Below are 18,807 nucleotides of genomic sequence, written 5' to 3' on the forward strand. Positions count from 1 at the left end.
GGTACACAATGGTAGATTTTGGTAGACAGAAGGTGCTCTGTGGTATAAAAGGGTTAAATTTAATTAAAATGCATTTATTTGTATGGCATGTTCAATGGAAAAAGTTAAAACTCTGACGCGTTTCGGCTGCATGACCTTCATCAGGGAGTACAAAGAAATGATAATACATGGTCCTCTTTTGAACAGCGTTTTCCCAATCCGCCCTGATTTGAAGAGGGAGTGGTTACAGCAATCATTGGACAACCACGTAGTAAGCAATACTTTACACGTTAAAAACTGAAATACTGTAAATATGTTATCAAAAAATGCAACGCCAAGCTAGAAGCATCAGAACCCATAGAAGAGGTAGTTCCAACCTTGAATATGACTGAGAAAAGTGCCAGGAACAGGAGAGCCTTCTACTCCATAGTACCCTAAAATACAGCAAACATGGACAACAGTCTAAACATACAGTGGCAAGAAAAAGTGGCAAGAAGTGCTTGTGAGGTGAATTCGAACTAGAACTGCCCACGTCCTCCATCCTACGTGACCGCTATGAAGTAAAATAGAGCCAAGCTTTTTGGCCGGGGGACTCTATTTGGCATACCAGGTCCATGGTGTTTAATAAGAGATCAAGTTGCTTACGAAACATTTCTGAGGACAAATGATAGACTTTACTAGATGATCCTTGTCATTGGAAAATACTCACCTTCATGTTTACAAAGTCAAAATCTCCATGAACATAATCTCACTCCATGGTCTACAGTGGCATTAAAAAGTATGTGAACCCTTTGGAAGTACCTGGATTTCCGCATAAGTTGGTCATCAAATCTGATTTCATCTTCATCTAAGTCACAACAATAGACAAACACAGTCTCCTTAAACTAACAACACATAAACAATGATATGTTTGTCTTTATTGAACACACTGTTTAAACATTCACAGTGCAGGTGGAAAATAATATGTGACCCCTTGGATTTAATAACAGGTTGACCCTCCTTTGGCAGCAATAACCTCAACCAAACATTTGCTGTAGTTGCGGATCAGACCTGCACAACGGCCACAGAGAATTTTGGACCGTTCCTCTTCACAAAACTGTTTCACTTCAGCAATATTCTTGGGACGTCTGGTGTGAACTGCTCTCTTGAGGTCATGCCACAGCATCTCAATCTGGTCGAGGTCAGGACTCATATTTTCTTCTGTTGAAGCCATTCTGTTGTTGATTTACCTGTGTATTTAGGTCGTTGTCTTGGTGCATCACCCAACTTCTGTTGAGCTTCAATTGGTGGACAGACAGCCTAACACTCTCCTGCAAAATGTCTTGATAAATATGGGAGATATTTTTTCCGACGATGATAGGAAGCTGTCCAGGCCCTGAGGCAGCAAAGCAGCCCCAAACCATGATGCTCCCACCACCATACTTTACAGTTGAGATGAGGTTTTGATGTTGGTGTGCTGTGCTTTTTTTCTCCACATGTAATGTTGTGTGTTCCTTCCAAACATCTTAACTGTAGTTTCATCTGTCCACAGAATATTTTGCCAGTAGCGCTGTGGAACATCCAGCTGCACTTTTGCAAACTTCAAACATGCAGCAATGGGTTGTTTTGGACAGCAGTGGCTTCTTCCGCGGTGTCCTCCCATTAACACGATTCTTGTTTAGTGTTTTACGTATCGTAGATTCATCATCAGAGATGTTAGCATGTTCCAGAGATCTCTGTATGTCTTTAGCTGACACTAAGATTCTTCTTAACCTCAATGAGCATTCTGCACTGTCCTCTTGTAGTCATCTTTGCCGGATGGCCACTCCTAGGGAGAGTAGCAACAGTGCTGATTTTTTTTACATTTACAGAAATCATGTCTTACGTGGACTGATGAAAGGACTGATGAACATCAAGGCTTTTAGAGATACTTTTGTAACCCTTTCCAGCTTTATGCAAGTCAACAATTCTTAATCTTAGGTCTTCTGTGGGCTCTTTTTGTTCAAGGCATGATTCACATCAAGCAATGCTTCTTGTGAATAGCAAACTCTAATTTTGTGAGTGTTGTTTATAGGGCAAGGCAGCTCTAACCAACATCCCCAATCTCGTCTCATTGATTGGACTCCAGGTTAGCTGACTCCTGACTCCAATTAGATTTTAGAGATGTCATTAGCCTAGGGTTTCACATACATTCCAACCTACACTGTGAATGTTTAAATGATGTATTCAATATAGACAAAAAATACAATCATTTGTGTGTTATTAGCACACTATGTTTATTTATTGTTGTGACTTAGATGAAGATCAGAACAGATTTGATTACTAATTTATGCAGAAGTCCAGGTAATTCCAAAGGGTGCGCAAACTTTTTCTTGCCACTGCAGCTGAGGGCAATGGAGCAAAAATGTCCACTAGATGGCAGCAAATAGAGCTATCACGACCCTACAGGAAAGGTGAGAAATCCATATCTTCCTTTAAACCAGGGTGCTTAGTGCCCTGTAGTTTGTAAATCCCAAAACTTTCCCTTTGGTTCAACTGTTTACGACGGTCACCTTTTCTAATTGAGACTGGAACAATACCCATAGCTTGTAGGGAGGCAGGGTTACTATGGTGTAAGGACTTGTAGTGCCTTGCCATGGGGTAGTCTTCTTTGCCTACCCATATGGCGTACTTATGTTATGCTAAGTGGTCTTGAAGGCGTCTCTTTGTTCGTTCAATGTAGAACACCTTGTACTGTGGACATTCCAATCTGTAGATGACATGAGTGGTTTTGCAGTTAATGAAATGCTTGACTCGATACTCCATTTTAGAAGCTGTGTCAACAAAACATTTTTTTCTGTGCAATATTTCTGCAATGGTTGCATTTAAAAGAGCCTTTGGGGTTGTGGTCTAGCCAAGTTTTTTGAGAGTGTCCAGGAAGATAGCTGTGGACTAATTTGTCATTTAGGGTAGGACATCTCTTAAAGCTTATGACTGGTGGCTCTGGGAAGACTTGGCGTAGCGTAGTACTTTGGATCGTTCCTAAGTTCTTTTTAATGATTATTTGAATGTTTTCTGCTTCAGTGCTGTATGTTGTACCAAAGTACGCTCTCTCTGAGGAATCACGAGGTGCTCTCCTTCACAACAAGTTCTCTCTGTCAAGTAGTCTGACCCTTATACCTGCATCTTTCAGTACCTGAGAGCTGTAGCCCCGATTCAAGAAGCAATTATCCAATTCAGCAGATTTGACACTGTAGTCTGTTTCCTGATCGCCTCTTCTGCGGAGTCTTTGGAATTGGCCATATGGAATGTTCTCTTTTAGCATTTTGGAGTGGAAACTGTCTGCCCATCTATAGGATTCCTAAAGATTGATGTGAGCAAACTACCTTTGTCATTTTTACTGATGTCAAGGTCCAAAAAAGTAATGTTATCCTTGCTGTACTCCATAGTTAGTTTGATGTTAGGGTTAATGTTGTTAAGGTATTGGTGGAAGGAAATAAGTTCATTTTCTGAGCCGGACCAAAACAGGCAAACATGATCAATATACTGTCCCCAACATATAATCCACTCAAAGAACTGGTTTTTAGAAGGATCCAAAATGAAGCCATTTTCCCATTTACCTAAGTACAAACCAACGTAGGAAGCGCTGTAGCAAGCTCCCATGGCACATCTTTCTGACTTGTTTAAAAATACGGCCCTGAAAAACAAATATATTCTTATTAAGAGTCCGTTCAGTCAGTGAGACAATTCATTCTGTTGAAGGCATCTCAGTCTCAGGCCAGGCTCTCAAGAAATTGTGCATAGCTGCCAATCCTTGTTCATGTTCAATGGTGGTGTATAGAGACTCCACATCCATGGTGAGAAAAAAAGGAAACTGTACCTACATTGTTCAATTCCTTAATTTTGTTCAACACATCTGTGGTATCTTGAAGATAGGCTGGGAGTGACGTCAGAAAAGGCTTAATAAAGTAATCAATGTACTTAGCGATGGGTTCTGTCTGAATTTCATTACCACTAATGACTGGTCTGCCTGTGGTGTTTTCAAGATTCTTGTGGACTTTTGGAAGAAGATCAAAAGAAGCCATACGCAGACTGTCATTGAAAATACATTTGAACTCATTGTCTGAAATGTAGCCACACTCCCTCAAATCAGTGCTGATTGTTCAAAAGAGAACATTGTAATATCATTACTTTGTACTCCCCGCTGAAGGCCATCCATTGAACATGCCATACAAATAAAGGCGTTTTAATGAATTATATGAAAAGTGCCTTGGTCCTCCTTTATTTTTGTAGTTGACTAATTGTTCTGCTTTGGTTGCTGTAGCAGTAGCTTGTCACCTTGTTGGATTGTGCTTTCAGTTGCTCTCCTAGATCTGTCTGCATTCTGTCGGCCCTTCTCCTTCCTTTCAGCATCAGCAAGACAAATAGCATTGTTGTGTGGTTCAGCTCCTGGCTGCATGTTGGCTGACAGCTCTTGCAGTTTGGTTCTAATTTGGCAGTCGAACAATAGTTCAGGTGGACTGCGGTCTGTGACTGAATGTGTTTCACTCCTGTAGGCTACGAGAAACATCTGTAGTTCCTTCCCTTCCCCCAATCCTTCCCTTCTGATTGAACGGCGCAAATTGCTTTGACAAGCGTCGTTCAGCTTCATCGTTGGCCTGAAGCTAGTATGGAGTGAAGCGGCGGTGTCGGATCCCGTTTTCCTCCACGTATGCTCGGAAATCACTTGCGGTGAGAGGAGCGCAATTATCCGTCACAATAGACTCAGGATACCCATGGACTGCAAACATCACCCTTAGGCTTTTGATTATATTGGTGGTGGTGATGCGGTTTAGGATACTCACATCAACTCATCTTTTTATTTGTATTTTATTTTATTTATTCAACCTTTATTTAACTAAGACCGTCATCTAAGAACACATTCTTATTCACAATGACGGCCTACCAGAAGGGAAAAATGCCTCCTGTGGGGACCGGGGCTGGGATTAAAAATTTAAAATAAAATAAAAAATATAGGACGAAACACACATCACGACAAGAGAGACACCACAACGCTACATAAAGAGAGACCCAAGACAACAACATAGCATGGCAGCAACAAGTGAAAACACAGCATGGTAGCAACACAACATGCCAACGCAACATGGCAGTGGCACAACATGGTAGCAGCACAAAACATGGTACAAACATGCACAGACAAGAATACAAAGTGCAAGAAGGTAGAGACAACAATACATCACGTGAAGCAGCCACAGCTGTCAGTAAGAGTGTCCATGGTTGAGTCTTTGAATGAAGAGAATGAATGAATGAAGAGATATAACAGTCCAGTTTGAGTGTTTTTTGCAGCTCGTTCCAGTCGCGAGCTGCAGCGAACTGAAAAGAGGAGCAACCCAGGGACGTGTGTGCTTTGAGGACCTTTAACAGAATGTGACTGGCAGAACGTGTGTTGTATGTGGAGGATGAGGGCTGCAGTAGGTATCTCAGATAGGGGGGAGTGAGGCCTAAGAGGGTTTTATAAATAAGCATCAACCAGTGGGTTTTGCGACAGGTATACAGAGATGACCAGTTTACAGAGGAGTATAGAGTGCAGTGATGTGTCCTATAAGGCGCATTGGTGGCAAATCTGATGGCCGAATGGTAAAGAACATCCAGCAGCTCGCGAACTGCGAACTGACCAGTGTGTTCTTCAGCTCGTTGAATGATGATTGTTGTTCATCATTGTCATTGTCTGTTTTGTCATTTTGTATAGCAGGTGTGTTTGTGACTTGATTTACATTCAGTTTTGTGTGATAGAACATGCCTGTCCAGTATGGCTCTCCTGACCACATCTGAAGCATTTAACAGCTTGGTCATCATTAGATGGCTTGCCTTTGTTTGATTCAGAACATATTGTTTTCCTTGTCTCTCTATTTTGTTCCTTTCCCGTCTGGGTTAATTTTGTTCACTTTTCCCCCGTTGAATTGTATTGACATTTATTCTTTCCATTCTGGCCGCCTGCTGGTCAACAACCTCCATTGCTCTTGCAATATCCATTAGAGCGGTGAGAGTGTGGTGCGTCTCGCGCAAAAGCCGTTTGCTGAAGACATTTGAGTGACACTCATCAATCCCTTGGTCCCTCATCCCTCGTCTTTGAAATCTCCATAATCACATGTAGCAGACAACTTTTTCAGTCTGCTCACAAACGTGTCCACTGATTTCCCCCCCTGCGCTTGCTCAGCTTGCCTAAACAAATGTCTCTCGTAGGGAATATTTTTTTGTCGAGTGAAGTATTCATTCAGCTTTGTCAACGCCATCTCGTAGTCCTTGTCTTCCCCTGTGTCATCTAACGTGGTGAAAATATTCTGCACATCTGAACTTCCCTAGTGCAATAAAAGAGCGTGTTTTCGTGCTGCATCTTTGACTCCTGAAGCAGTGATGGACTGTTTGAAACTATTCATCCATTTTGCCCATCACAAACCAACACTTGCTGGGTAGAATGCACATGTAACAGCGGGAGAGAAGGTAAGCTCAGTGCCATTATTCTTAGCTTCTTTTGCTAGCTAGGACACGTGTTTGCTGTATAGCTGTGTTAACTGAACGGCTAGGATAAGTTTCGTGAAAAGTCCCTTTACAAATGCACTTTTCCTGCACTCACCAAGCTTCTTGAGTGCATAAGGTTTATTGTATTTCCATATCCTCGTCGCCAGTTGTAATGTATTGACTTGACTCAGTCTCAAGGGAATCATTTACTTGTACTTTATTATTGGTCCCCGAAGCACAGCCTCCCTCCATTCTTCACGTGACTCCTAATGCCCTAACGAATAGGTGTCACTGGAAAATAAAAATTCCAAATCATGCATATCCCCAGTGTGGCTAGATTCAAAATGAGGTCTTATTAAATACTTGTATTGTGCTTAAGAATTTAATTGTAATGATAACATATTTGCTTAGTATCTCACTTGGTGAAGGCTACAGGACTGCAAATGGATGAATGCAACAACCATGTCTCTGTCATTAACAAATGCAGTCATGGGTGGTAACTCTACAATTTTCCCGAAAGGCAAGGCACTCTGGAAAATTTGCAAATAAGGCTTTTACACTCCAGGGGTGGGCAACTCCAGTCCTCGAGGGCCTGCAAACACAGCTGATTAATCAAATTGCATTCTAAACTGAAGATCATGATTAGGTGATTATTGGAGTCAGGTGTGTTAGCTGGTGCTGGGGCAGCACTGCGACACCAATCAGGCCCTCGAGGACTGCTAAGCAGTGTGTTAATTAGACACTGAAAAGTGTGGACCGGTATTGACACTGGGAAACTGTCTTGTGGCATGCAGGAGAACTGGGGTTCGAATCCTGGTAGTACCTTTACTGTACAACTGGATAGTGAAACTTTGGCCATGAAAATAGAATGTGTTTTGAATGTAACAACCAGGGCTTGCTAGATATGTCTTGGTTACCTCCTTACGAACTAAGGACAGATCAAGACATGGCCAACATCATAATTAATTTCCCCTCAATAGTTTGGTGTTGTTTTGAGCAGTTAACCTTAATGAGACCAATCAGCCAATTAGCACAAAGAGAGGGCCCCCCCCCATACACACACACACTGCCCAAAAATATTATCTAGACACCATGTTGTTTTGGGCGAGACACCAGATGTGATTTTTAAACAGGGAGAGAGTTGTTATCAAACATATGTAATTTAGCCATGCTTATTTTTGAAATAATTACTTATAACAAAGTATTGTTATTCATTCATTGTTGTTGTGTGCATGTGTGTGTCTGCCTGCCTCTGTGAGTGTGCGAGCTTACGTGTGTGCATGTGTCATTCATTATTGTGTGTTTGGGGATGGCTGAAGGAGAGAAGGAAAGTAAACCGATTAAATACAGTAGCTGTTTATAACCAATTAGATACAACTGACATTCAAGCTCCAGTTTAGTTATACAGCACTCTCTGCCTGTCTGTCTGTCTGTCTGTCTGTCTGTCTGTCTGTCTGTCTGTCTGTCTGTCTGTCTGTCTGTCTGTCTGTCTGTCTGTCTCTCTCAGAAAAACTTCTGCACCTTATGTTCTAGCTGGAGCCAAGTCATTGTTTAGAGTAGCACAATTACCATTGCTCATCACATCCATCTAGATTTAACGATAACGTGGTGATTGAAAGGGACATATGGCTATTGGACGGTGACGATCACAATTGTTTACCTGGCCACTGTTTTTAGAATTTGTGGCACAAATACAGTGCAAGTGTCACGCCCTGACCTGAGTATTCTTTGTTTTCTTTATTGTTTTGGTTAGGTCAGGGTGTGACATGGGTGATGTATGTGTTTTTGTGCTGTCTAGGGGTTTTGTAGGTTTATGGGGTTGTTTATCATCTAGGTGTTTATATGTCTACGGTTGCCTAGATTGGTTCTCAATTAGAGGCAGGTGTTTATCGTTGTCTCTGATTGGGAACCATATTTAGGCAGCCATCTTTTTGGGGTATTTTGTGGGTTATTGTCTATGTCTATTTGCCTGTGTCTGCACCGTTTATATATATATATATAGCGTCACGTTTATTTGAGTGTTATTTCTTCATTAATTATAGAAGATGTATTCATATCACGCTGCGCCTTGGTCTCCTCTCTACGACGATCGTGACAGCAAGTCAATGTTACCTATATTAGCATTTTCTCGCTTCATATCCAAATCATCTATAGGTAACATCATTGAGTTACACAATCCATTTTAGATACTTTAGGATGATTTGGACATAAAGCCTGAAAAGGCTAATATGGGTGTAATCAATTTCTCAGAGATCAAATCATATTTCAACAAAATAATGTTGCAGGAGTGCTTATATTATCTGTTTTTAACAACAGAAATGATTTCAGAAAGATATGAGATGATAGTTGGCAAAATCCTCTTTCATGTGCTTTTTGAGGTGGAAGGTAAAATCTGCAGGACATTATTTCCCTAATCCCACAGCCCCAGTTTTCAGAGTGACAGGCTTATTATACAGTATGGGGAATTTATAGCGTGATCATCTTTGATGGCCTCGGTGTCCAGCCGTGCTCCATTCACGCCTGTATGGGCTCCCAGTAATGTCGGCGATAATTCTCTCTCTCTCTCTCTCTCTCTCGCTCTCTGTATTATTGACGGCTCCGTTAACAAAAACAAATATTTTCCCAGCCTGTAATTTTTACCCTGCAACCTTATTTATGTGTTTCTTTATAACGTTGTGATGTGTTGCAACTCATCAGGTCTGAACTTGTTTTGATTAGTGGGGTTATATTAGCCGATGGACTCTCTGTCTGTCTGGCTGGGTTAATCTTAGCTGTGAATAAAGCTAACAGATAATAAGCCAGGTTAATGAGCAAAGTTATTGATTCATTTGAAAGGAACGCAAGGCATATGATTTAGATTTACTACAAGCAATCAAACGTATACCTCGTATTCCTCATACGATATGATAATAATTGCCATGTCCTTTTATAGGTCTTGAGATTTAGAGCATGATAAAATGTAATACTCTTGGCTGCAGTTAAGACCTTAATTAATAAGGGTTTACCATTGAGGTTTGCCTTTCCTCTGATATCTTTGGCCTTACAGCAATAATTGCGTTTGAGAGGTCTCAGAGCCTGTTAGTACTGCAAACTGTTTTGCAAAAGCTGAGAGATGTTTTGTATTTGACACGTTTCCCCTTTTCAGCATTTTCATGTCGGCGCTGACTGAGTTCTGTGATAATGATGTTTATTTGGGCTAGATTGTGCTTTTGAGTTGCGTTCCTCTGGGGCACAGCAAAATTAAAAGAGAGGGATTTGTATCTGAAGCTTTCATATCCCCCCCCCCCAATTTAACAACACTACTTTTTCTAATCTGCATTCAAGAAATTACTTCAAAGATTTGTGTCATAAAAAATAAATTGGGGAGAAATCAGTTTAAAGTTTTTTAAAATTTTAAACAGAACTTTAGAAAATGGTTCAACCTTGAAAGGGGAAAAGGAGTCCAAATGAAATGGAAACCCAATAATCAATTCCTTTCTGTGAAGTGATGACGTCAGCTTTGAGGACAAGTTGAATGCCAAACATTTAGCCACAGAGACAGGAGAATACGACTCATTGAATTCCAATCCATTACTCTTGGTGTTCTGTTCTGCTTTGAAATGTGAAGTTTTGAAGATGTGTACATTCCAATTATCATATTTAGAAAAATATATAGTAAACAGCAATAACCATATATCCAAAAAGCCAACACAATCCATTTGATACCAAATAAAGATTTTAAGCTTTCCCACCTATGGGGTTGATATCAAAGTGAAAGAAAATTAATATATTTTCGATATTTTAGCTTTGAAAAAGTGATTTTGGGTGGGAGAATATAACTGATCAAACCAGAGACATGTCTCACAGGAGATATCAGAGCAGACAGGTTTGAAAGTCTCTTAGGAGAGACCAGAGAGACCGATGCTGATTAGAGACAAACTTTACTTTTACTGTTTCTCTCTTTCTCGCTCTCCTTCTCAACCTTCACCTTCCCTTTATCATTGGTCTGGTCTCTCAATTTCAACAAAGCGAACCCAAAACAGCAGGCCTTTCTCTCTCTCTCTCTATCCCTGTCTCTCTTACTCCCTCCTTCTCTCTCTTATTCCTCCTCTTCTTCTCACTTTTCCTTTATTTCTTCCTTTCCCTCCCTCTCTTTCATCCCTCCCGTCTCGCCCTAGGCCAGGCTGTGTCATTGTGAAGACAAGGACAATACTTGCCCCGAGCTGCCATTAATTCTCAGCAACTGACTCTAATCACTAGCTTATTAATAGTTGATGATCTTGATGACAAAAACACCAGCGCTATTAACCTGAGGTGCGTTCAGTTCCCTTGAATGTTCGCTACATTGCGGAATGGTTTGTACTGAATGACACATTTTCCCAAAACGTTCTTGAACAGAGTTTGATGTACGTTTGCTCCTGTTTGCCCCGTTTGGTGGATGTGGTGAGGTGTGGCTTGAAGCAATGAGTAATGTATTTAAAGGGCAGTGGCCTTACTGACAGTGTTCCCCCAACTCAAAACCTAACCCCTCCCTGGTTTGGAACTGTTTGTTCAGTACATCACTGTTTCCGGTCGCTCTGGATCTATTGATTTAGTGTCCTTCACACCCCTCTAAATATTCGAGGGTGTTTGGACTGGCTAGCTAGGGACGTGAGGGATAGGAGAGAAGAAACAAGAAACCGAATTAAACACTAGTTGAGGGATTTTTGCAGCATAAAGATTGAGAAATAACCTATACAGTGGCAAGATAAAGTGTGTGAACGCTTTGGAATTACCTTGATTTCTGAATAAATTGGTCACCAAATTAGATCTGATCTTCATCTAATTCACAACAATTGACAAACATAATTTGCTTAAACTAATAACACACAAATTATTGTATTTTTACTATACTGAATACATCATTTAAACATTCACAGTGTAGGTTGTAAAACGTTTGTGAACCCCTAGGCTAATGACTTATCAGAAAGCTAATTTGAGTCAGGAGTCAGCTAACCTGGAGTCCAATCAATGAGACGAGATTGGATATGTTGGTTAGAGCTGCCTTTCTCTATAAAAAAACACTCACACAATTCAAGAAGCTTTGCCTTATGTGAACCATGCCTCAAACAAAAGAGATCTCAGAAGACCTAAAATTAAGAATGGCTGACTTGCATAAAGCTGGAAAATTTTACAAAAGTATCTCTAAAAGCCTTGATGTTCATCAGTCCATGGTAATACAAATTGTCTATAATTGGAGAAAGTTCAGCACAGTTGCATCCCTCCCTAGGAGTGGCCGTCCTACAAAGAACACTGCAAGAGCACAGCGCAGAATGTGCAATGAAGTTAAGAATAATCATATAGTGTCAGCTAAAGATTTACAGAAATCTCTGGAACATGCTAACATCTCTGTTGATGAGTGTACGATAGGTAAAACACACACTAAACAAGAATGGTGTTCGTGGCAGGACACCACGGAAGAAGCCACTGCTGTCTGAAGTTTGCAAAAGTGCACCTGGATGCAAAACATTCTGTGGACAATTGAAACTACAGTTGTGTTGTTTGAAAGGAACACACAACACTGTGTGTGGAGAAAAAAAGGCACAGCACACCAACATCAAAACCTCATCCCAACTGTAAAGTATGGTGGAGGGAGCATCATGGTTCGTTCCTGCTTTGCTGCCTCAGGGCCTAGACAGCTTGCTATCATCACGGAAAAATGTATTCCCAAGGTTATCAAGACGTTTTGCAGGACAATGTTAGGCTGTCTGTCTGCCAATTAAAGCTCAACAGAAGTTGGGTGATGCAAGAGGACAATGACCCAAACAACAGAAGTAAATCAACAACAGAATGGCTTCAACAGAAGAAAATATGAGTCCTGACCTCAACCCAATTGAAATGCTGTGGCATTACCTCGAGAGCAGTTTACACCCGACATCCCAAGAATATTGCTGAAGTGAAACAATTTTGTGAAGAGGAATGGTCCAAAATTCTTCCTGACCGTTGTAGAGGTCTGATCCGCAACTGCAGAAAACATTTGGTTGAGGTTATGGCTGCCAAAGGAGGGTCAACCTGTTATTAAATCCAAGGGTTCACGTATTATTTTCCACCTGCACTGTGAATGTTTACACAGTGTGTTCAATAAAGACATAAATGTATAATTGTTTATGTGTTGTTAGTTTGAGCAGACTGTGTTTGTCTATTGTTGTGACTTAGATGAAGATGAGATCAGATTTGATCACCAATTTATGCGGAAATCCAGGTTTTTCCAAAGGGTTCACGTACTTTTTGTTGCCACTATAGACCATGGAGTGAGATTATGTTTATGGAGATTTTGACTTTGTAAACATGAAGGTGAGTATTTTCCAATGACAAGGATCATCTAGTAAAGTCTATCATTTGTCCCCAGAAATGTTTTGTAAGCAACTTGATCTCTTATTAAACACCATGGACCTGGTATGCCAAATAGAGTCCCCCGGCCAAATTGCTTGGCTCTATTTTACCTCATAGCGGTCACGTAGGATGGAGGACGCGGGCAGTTCTAGTTTCACCTCACAATTGCTTGCTCAGTCCACGCAAAATTATTACCTCAGAATTGCTCTTACAATGACAGTGTTTTTGACTGTGACTACCTGCTGACTACCTACTGCTTCAGAGGACCAAAAAGACTGGAAAGAGAACCCTCTTTCTTTACATTATATTTGTCTATATAAGAAAATATTGTTAAATAGTGTTAAATCATTTAAACTCTTTTTAGATTGACGTTGCTAGCTACTGTACTTACTTACCTCAGCCTGCCTCATCAGCTAGGCAACTAGCTAGCTAGCTAGACAGACAGACAGACAGTTTTATTTAGCTAATGTTAGCTAGCTAACTGTTATTGTAGCTTTCTGTTTGTATGTAGCTTACACTTCAATGCCATCCCTCGACGAGATGTTCTTTTATATGTTCAACCAGGCGAAGTGTTAAGAAGGAACCTCTGATCTCGACAAGATGCGCAATATTCGTAGGGGGCAGAGAAATTCACAATTCAGGGTTAAGTAGCTCACTTCTATTAGGTAACCATTTTTCAACATCCATTTTCTGTCTAGCTAGTTGTTCATCTACATGTTGCTAGCTATACATTTGTCTGTCATATTGAGGTATCTAGTTACAAGTTAAACCTGATCAATCAAATGGATAGGTGGATAGGTGTAAGCAATTATGATAATTCCAACAGCCCTAGGTCACAGATGGCGAGAGGGGGGAGAGGAAGAAAGTGAGAAAGAAAGGATTAGAGGGAGAGAGAGATGGGAAGAGAGTGGAAGAGAGCGAGAGATGGAGAGAGCAACAGAGAGAAACACTGCAGTGCAAATTTACTTAGACTTGAGTATTTCAACAACTCTTCTCTTCCAACTTGTCAGGCAATCACTTGTACATACGGGAGAACGATGGCCAGCCACACATGAGGAGAAGGAGACCATGCTGGGCGAGATGCATTCTGGTCATTTCGGAGTGAAGCACACGATTGCCAACATCAACCTACGCTTCTTCTGGCATGGAATTGTCAAGGAGGTGGACAGCTGGGGAAGTGAAATAACCTTTTGTGTATCAATCACATTCTATTATATCTGAAATTATTATAATTTCAATGAATTTTCCTTTCAGAGAGCACACAACGTTTCAATTTGTCACTTTGTGCTTAAAGGTCATTACACTATCTAGCCTCCCAGAAGTTTGAGAAGGTGAAAACTGTGACGCAGGTGTTGAAGCCCATCAGTTGTTTCATCATCAAATAACTCTTACATCAATAACAGTCAATTATTAATGATTATTATCTCATATCAGTCTCATTCTGAACGTCATTGACTTCATAAATATGCACAAACTCTAGTATAAATAATGATTCAGCGATACACATTGTCTTAATTATTTATTTACTAACTAACTAAATAATCACACAGAATTACATAAACACACACACAGTATAGATTATTGATTAAAAACCTAATGCATTGAAAAGTCCCTAGTGGACTAACAAAGCATGACAGTTTGGTGATAACAAAATGGAGGATTCAGAAAGAGAGGGAAAGGGAGAGACGCAGAAATACAAATACTTAGCACCCTAATAACCGCTCATTCAGAAAAGGAATGCAATACATATTTACGCATAGATGTCTTTCTCTGTGGTCTTTGGTCGAATTTACCAGACTAAAGTACTTAAACAGCTGCAGACTGAATGATGTAGTCTTTATCTTCTTCACTCGAGAGTTTCAGAGTCTTAACATTTTCTGGTGTGGTAGCTTTAAACCATTTGTCAGTCATGTAGCCACCACTCCACGCTGTCCTGTATTTAAATTGAAACAATTTCAATGTTTTTAGCTCACGCTGCACGTATACCGGTCTGTAGACATTTAACCATTTCTGTGGTCTCAATGGTTGATTACTCAGGGTACCACTTTACACACCGGCAGCAACCCGGCATGTTTTGGTCCAATATGTTAATTCTTCTGGGAGTCCTTTGGAGGGCACTCGCTTTGGAGGGCAGTTCCATCACGTTGCCATAATGTCTGTGCTGACGTGGGCGTGGTTACTGACTTGGCAAAAGTTTATATGAAAAATTATTCTCATTTAGAAGGCTAAATTCACATTGCTATTTTTTCACAAATTGTTTCATATTTAACCATACAAGTTTTACAACATTTAAGATATTGAAATATGTCTGATTATGTACCATGGAAAAATTAAAACAAATTGCAAATAAAAAATATATATAAAATGCAAATAAAAAATATATATAAAATGTAAAAAAAAATGTAAAAGTGGGTGGTAACTCAGACTTGACTACTTTCAGAGTTACAGTTATCTTGTTATACCATCTGTAATGACATCACAAAATGCAAAATTATGTGACATGATTATTGTTTCCATCTCCACCAACCATTTTCCACATTCTTTATGTTAGAAATATTGTTTCAATGTCCAATCTTTTGATGTTAAAGTTTTGGCCGAGTCTCTCTCTACACACAACAGATTTTTGACCTCTCCATACTGCAGTGCAGGAGAGAGAAAGTTTACGACCAGTCATTATGAGAGTCATGACACAGTATCCTAACAAACATGAAAATATGCATACTGTATGACACAGATACGTTTAAGAAAAAATACATCTTCTTCCTAATACTTTAAATGTTAGGGATGGACCTCATTGGACCCTTCACGAAATCCAGAAATGGCAACAGCTAGTGTCTGATGGCGACCGATCACTTTACCAATACCCATTAACTTCTTGCGTCGAGCAATCCCGTATCTGGGAGCGTAATCATAGCCTCAAGCTCATTACCATAACGCAACATTAACTATTCATGAAAATCGCAAATGAAATGAAATAAATATATTGGCTCACAAGCTTAGCCTTTTGTTAACAACACTGTCATCTCAGATTTTCAAAATATGCTTTTCAACCATAGCTACACAAGCATTTGTGTAAGAGTATTGATAGCTAGCATAGCATTAAGCCTAGCATTCAGCAGGCAACATTTTCACAAAAACAAAAGCATTCAAATAAAATAATTTACCTTTGAAGAACTTCGGATGTTTTCAATGAGGAGACTCTCAGTTAGATAGCAAATGTTCAGTTTTTCCAAAAAGATTATTTGTGTAGGAGAAATCGCTCCGTTTTGTTCATCACATTTGGCTAAGAAAAAAACCCGAAAATTCAGTCATTACAACGCCAAACTTTTTTCCAAATTAACTCCATAATATCGACAGAAACATGGCAAACGTTGTTTAGAATCAATCCTCAAGGTGTTTTTCACATATCTATTTGATGATAAATCATTCGTGGCAGTTGGGTTTCTCCTCTGAAGCAAATGGTAAAATACACGCAGCTGGAGATTACGCAATAATTTCGACGGAGGACACCAAGCGGGCACCTGGTAAATGTAGTTTCTTATGGTCAATCTTCCAATGATATGCCTACAAATACGTCACAATGCTGCAGACACCTTGGGGAAATGACAGAAAGTGTAGGCTCATTCCTGGCGCATTCACAGCCATATAAGGAGACATTGGAACACAGCGCCTTCAAAATCTGGGACATTTCCTGTTTGAAATTTAATCTTGGTTTCGCCTGTAGCATCAGTTCTGTGGCACTCACAGATAATATATTTGCCATTTTGGAAACGTCAGTGTGTTTTCTTTCCAAAGCTGTCAATTATATGCATAGTCGAGCATCTTTTCATGACAAAATATCTTGTTTAAAACGGGAACGTTTTTTTATCCAAAAATTTAAAGAGCGCCCCCTATATCGAAGAAGTTAAAGCCAGAGAACATGCTTAACTCTAAATTCGCTTCAGTAACCCATTTTTTTTTTATGTAACTAGGCAAGTCAGTTTTTTCAATGACAGCCTTGGAACAGTGGGTTAACTGCCTTGTTCAGGGAGAGAACAAAAGTTTTTTTTACCTTGGGAATTTGAACTTGCAACCTTTGGGTGACTAGTCCAATGCTTTAACCACTAGGCTATCTGTCCATTTTAAATCCATCCATTAAAAAGAGTGCTTGGAACCAAACATTTATTTTCATTTTGTTTGATACCCATCAAGGACGAGACTGGCGAGGTCACCTCCAATGTGATGGACATCTTCAACACCCACTTCGTTTCATTTTTTATTTGCAATTTTTCATTTTTCCATGGTATATAATCAGACATATTTCAATATCTTACATTGTCAATAGACATCACTTTCCTTCCCCCTGCTCCATACACATGGATTTTGTACTGTAGATATGTGATAGTAGGGGCCTGAGGGCACACAGTGTGTTGTGAAATCTGTGGATGTCTTTTAATGTTCTTAAAATTGCTTAAACATCCTTCATTTTGCTGTACCCAAGGAAGAGTAGCTGCTGTCTTGGTAGCAGCTAATGGGGATCCATAATAAATACAAATTGTCCTCTGTTAATTTATTTTCTGGCCCTCCAAGTGATGTGTTAGAAATATATTTGTAATATGAAATATAATAGCATATATTCCTGTTATCAATCAAGGTTAGCGTGAACATCGACAAGGCGCGGGATTAAGAGAAGGAGAGCTACCGGAGGAAAATCAAGAAGGGGACCAAGTGCTTCAACATCCGGGCAAATTGCTGGCTTGGAAGAACAACAAAAGGAAGGCAAGACTTGGGAAACATCGATGCGCTTTCGCTCCTAGCTGGGGTCACCATTCAATAAGGTAAATATAAAATCTCAAATATTAACTATTTGCCTTTGCACACAAAATAACCTGAAGCTAGTGTTTGTTTCCCTAAGACTGATATTTTTCTATTTGTCTTCCTAGGGTTACCTCGGTGGAAGCCAACAATCTTCTCCAGTTGGAGCATTGAAACGTTTGACCACTGAAAGCACTGACGTCCTACACTTCGGTGGAGCACAATAGACAAAGTGTGTTAAATTTGGTTGACATTTGAGGAAGGAAGAAATGGTATATATGCTGAGCTTCTAAAAATATACCTCTTCAGTTTACCTCTCCTAATGACTTTAGGACCATCGACTGTCCGAGCCCCCAAGGAGGTATCCCATCCTCCAGAGCTAGTGAGTTCAGATCAGTCTGATTCTCTGTGCTCTGAGTTAGAGGGGGACCAGCTTGAGGTAGGCTATACCTTCCAAAACGGTTGAAAAGTACATACAGAACATTCAGAAAGTATTCCGGTCCCTTTCCTTTTTCTACATTTTGTTATATTACAGCCTTATTCTAAAATGGATTGAATAAAAACATTTCCTCATCAATCTACACACAATAACCTTTAATGATTTGCAAATTTACAAAAAAAATTCAAAAAGAAATACCTTAATTACATAAGTACTCAGACTCTTTGCTATGAAACTCGAAATTGAGCTCAGGTTCATCATGTTTCCATTGATCATCCTTGAGATATTTCTACTACTTGATTCCACCTGTGCTAAATTCAATTGATAGGGCATGATTTGGAAGGGCAAACAGCTGTCTATATAAAGTTCCACCGCTGACAGTTGACAGAGTAAAAGCCAAGCCATGAGTTCCAAAGAATTGACCGTAGTGCTCTGAAACAGATTTGGGGAACGGTACCAAAACATTTCTACAACATGGAAGGTCCCCAGGAACATAGTGGCCTCAATCATTCTAAAATGGAAGAAGTTTGGAACCACCAAGACTCTTCTTAGAGCTGGCCGCCTGGCCAAACTGAGCAATCGGGGGAGAAGGGCCTTGGTCAGGGAGGTGACCAAGAACCCGATGGTCACTCTGACAGAGCTCCAGAGTTCCTCTGTGGAGATGGGAGAACCTTCCAGAAGGACAACCATCTCTGCAGCTCTCCTCCAATCAGGACTTTATGGCAGAGTGGCCAGACAAAAGCCCCTCCTCAGTAAAATGCACATAA

This window comes from Oncorhynchus tshawytscha, linkage group LG17, assembly GCF_018296145.1.
Source record: "Oncorhynchus tshawytscha isolate Ot180627B linkage group LG17, Otsh_v2.0, whole genome shotgun sequence".
NCBI classification, from domain to species: Eukaryota; Metazoa; Chordata; class Actinopteri; order Salmoniformes; family Salmonidae; genus Oncorhynchus; species Oncorhynchus tshawytscha.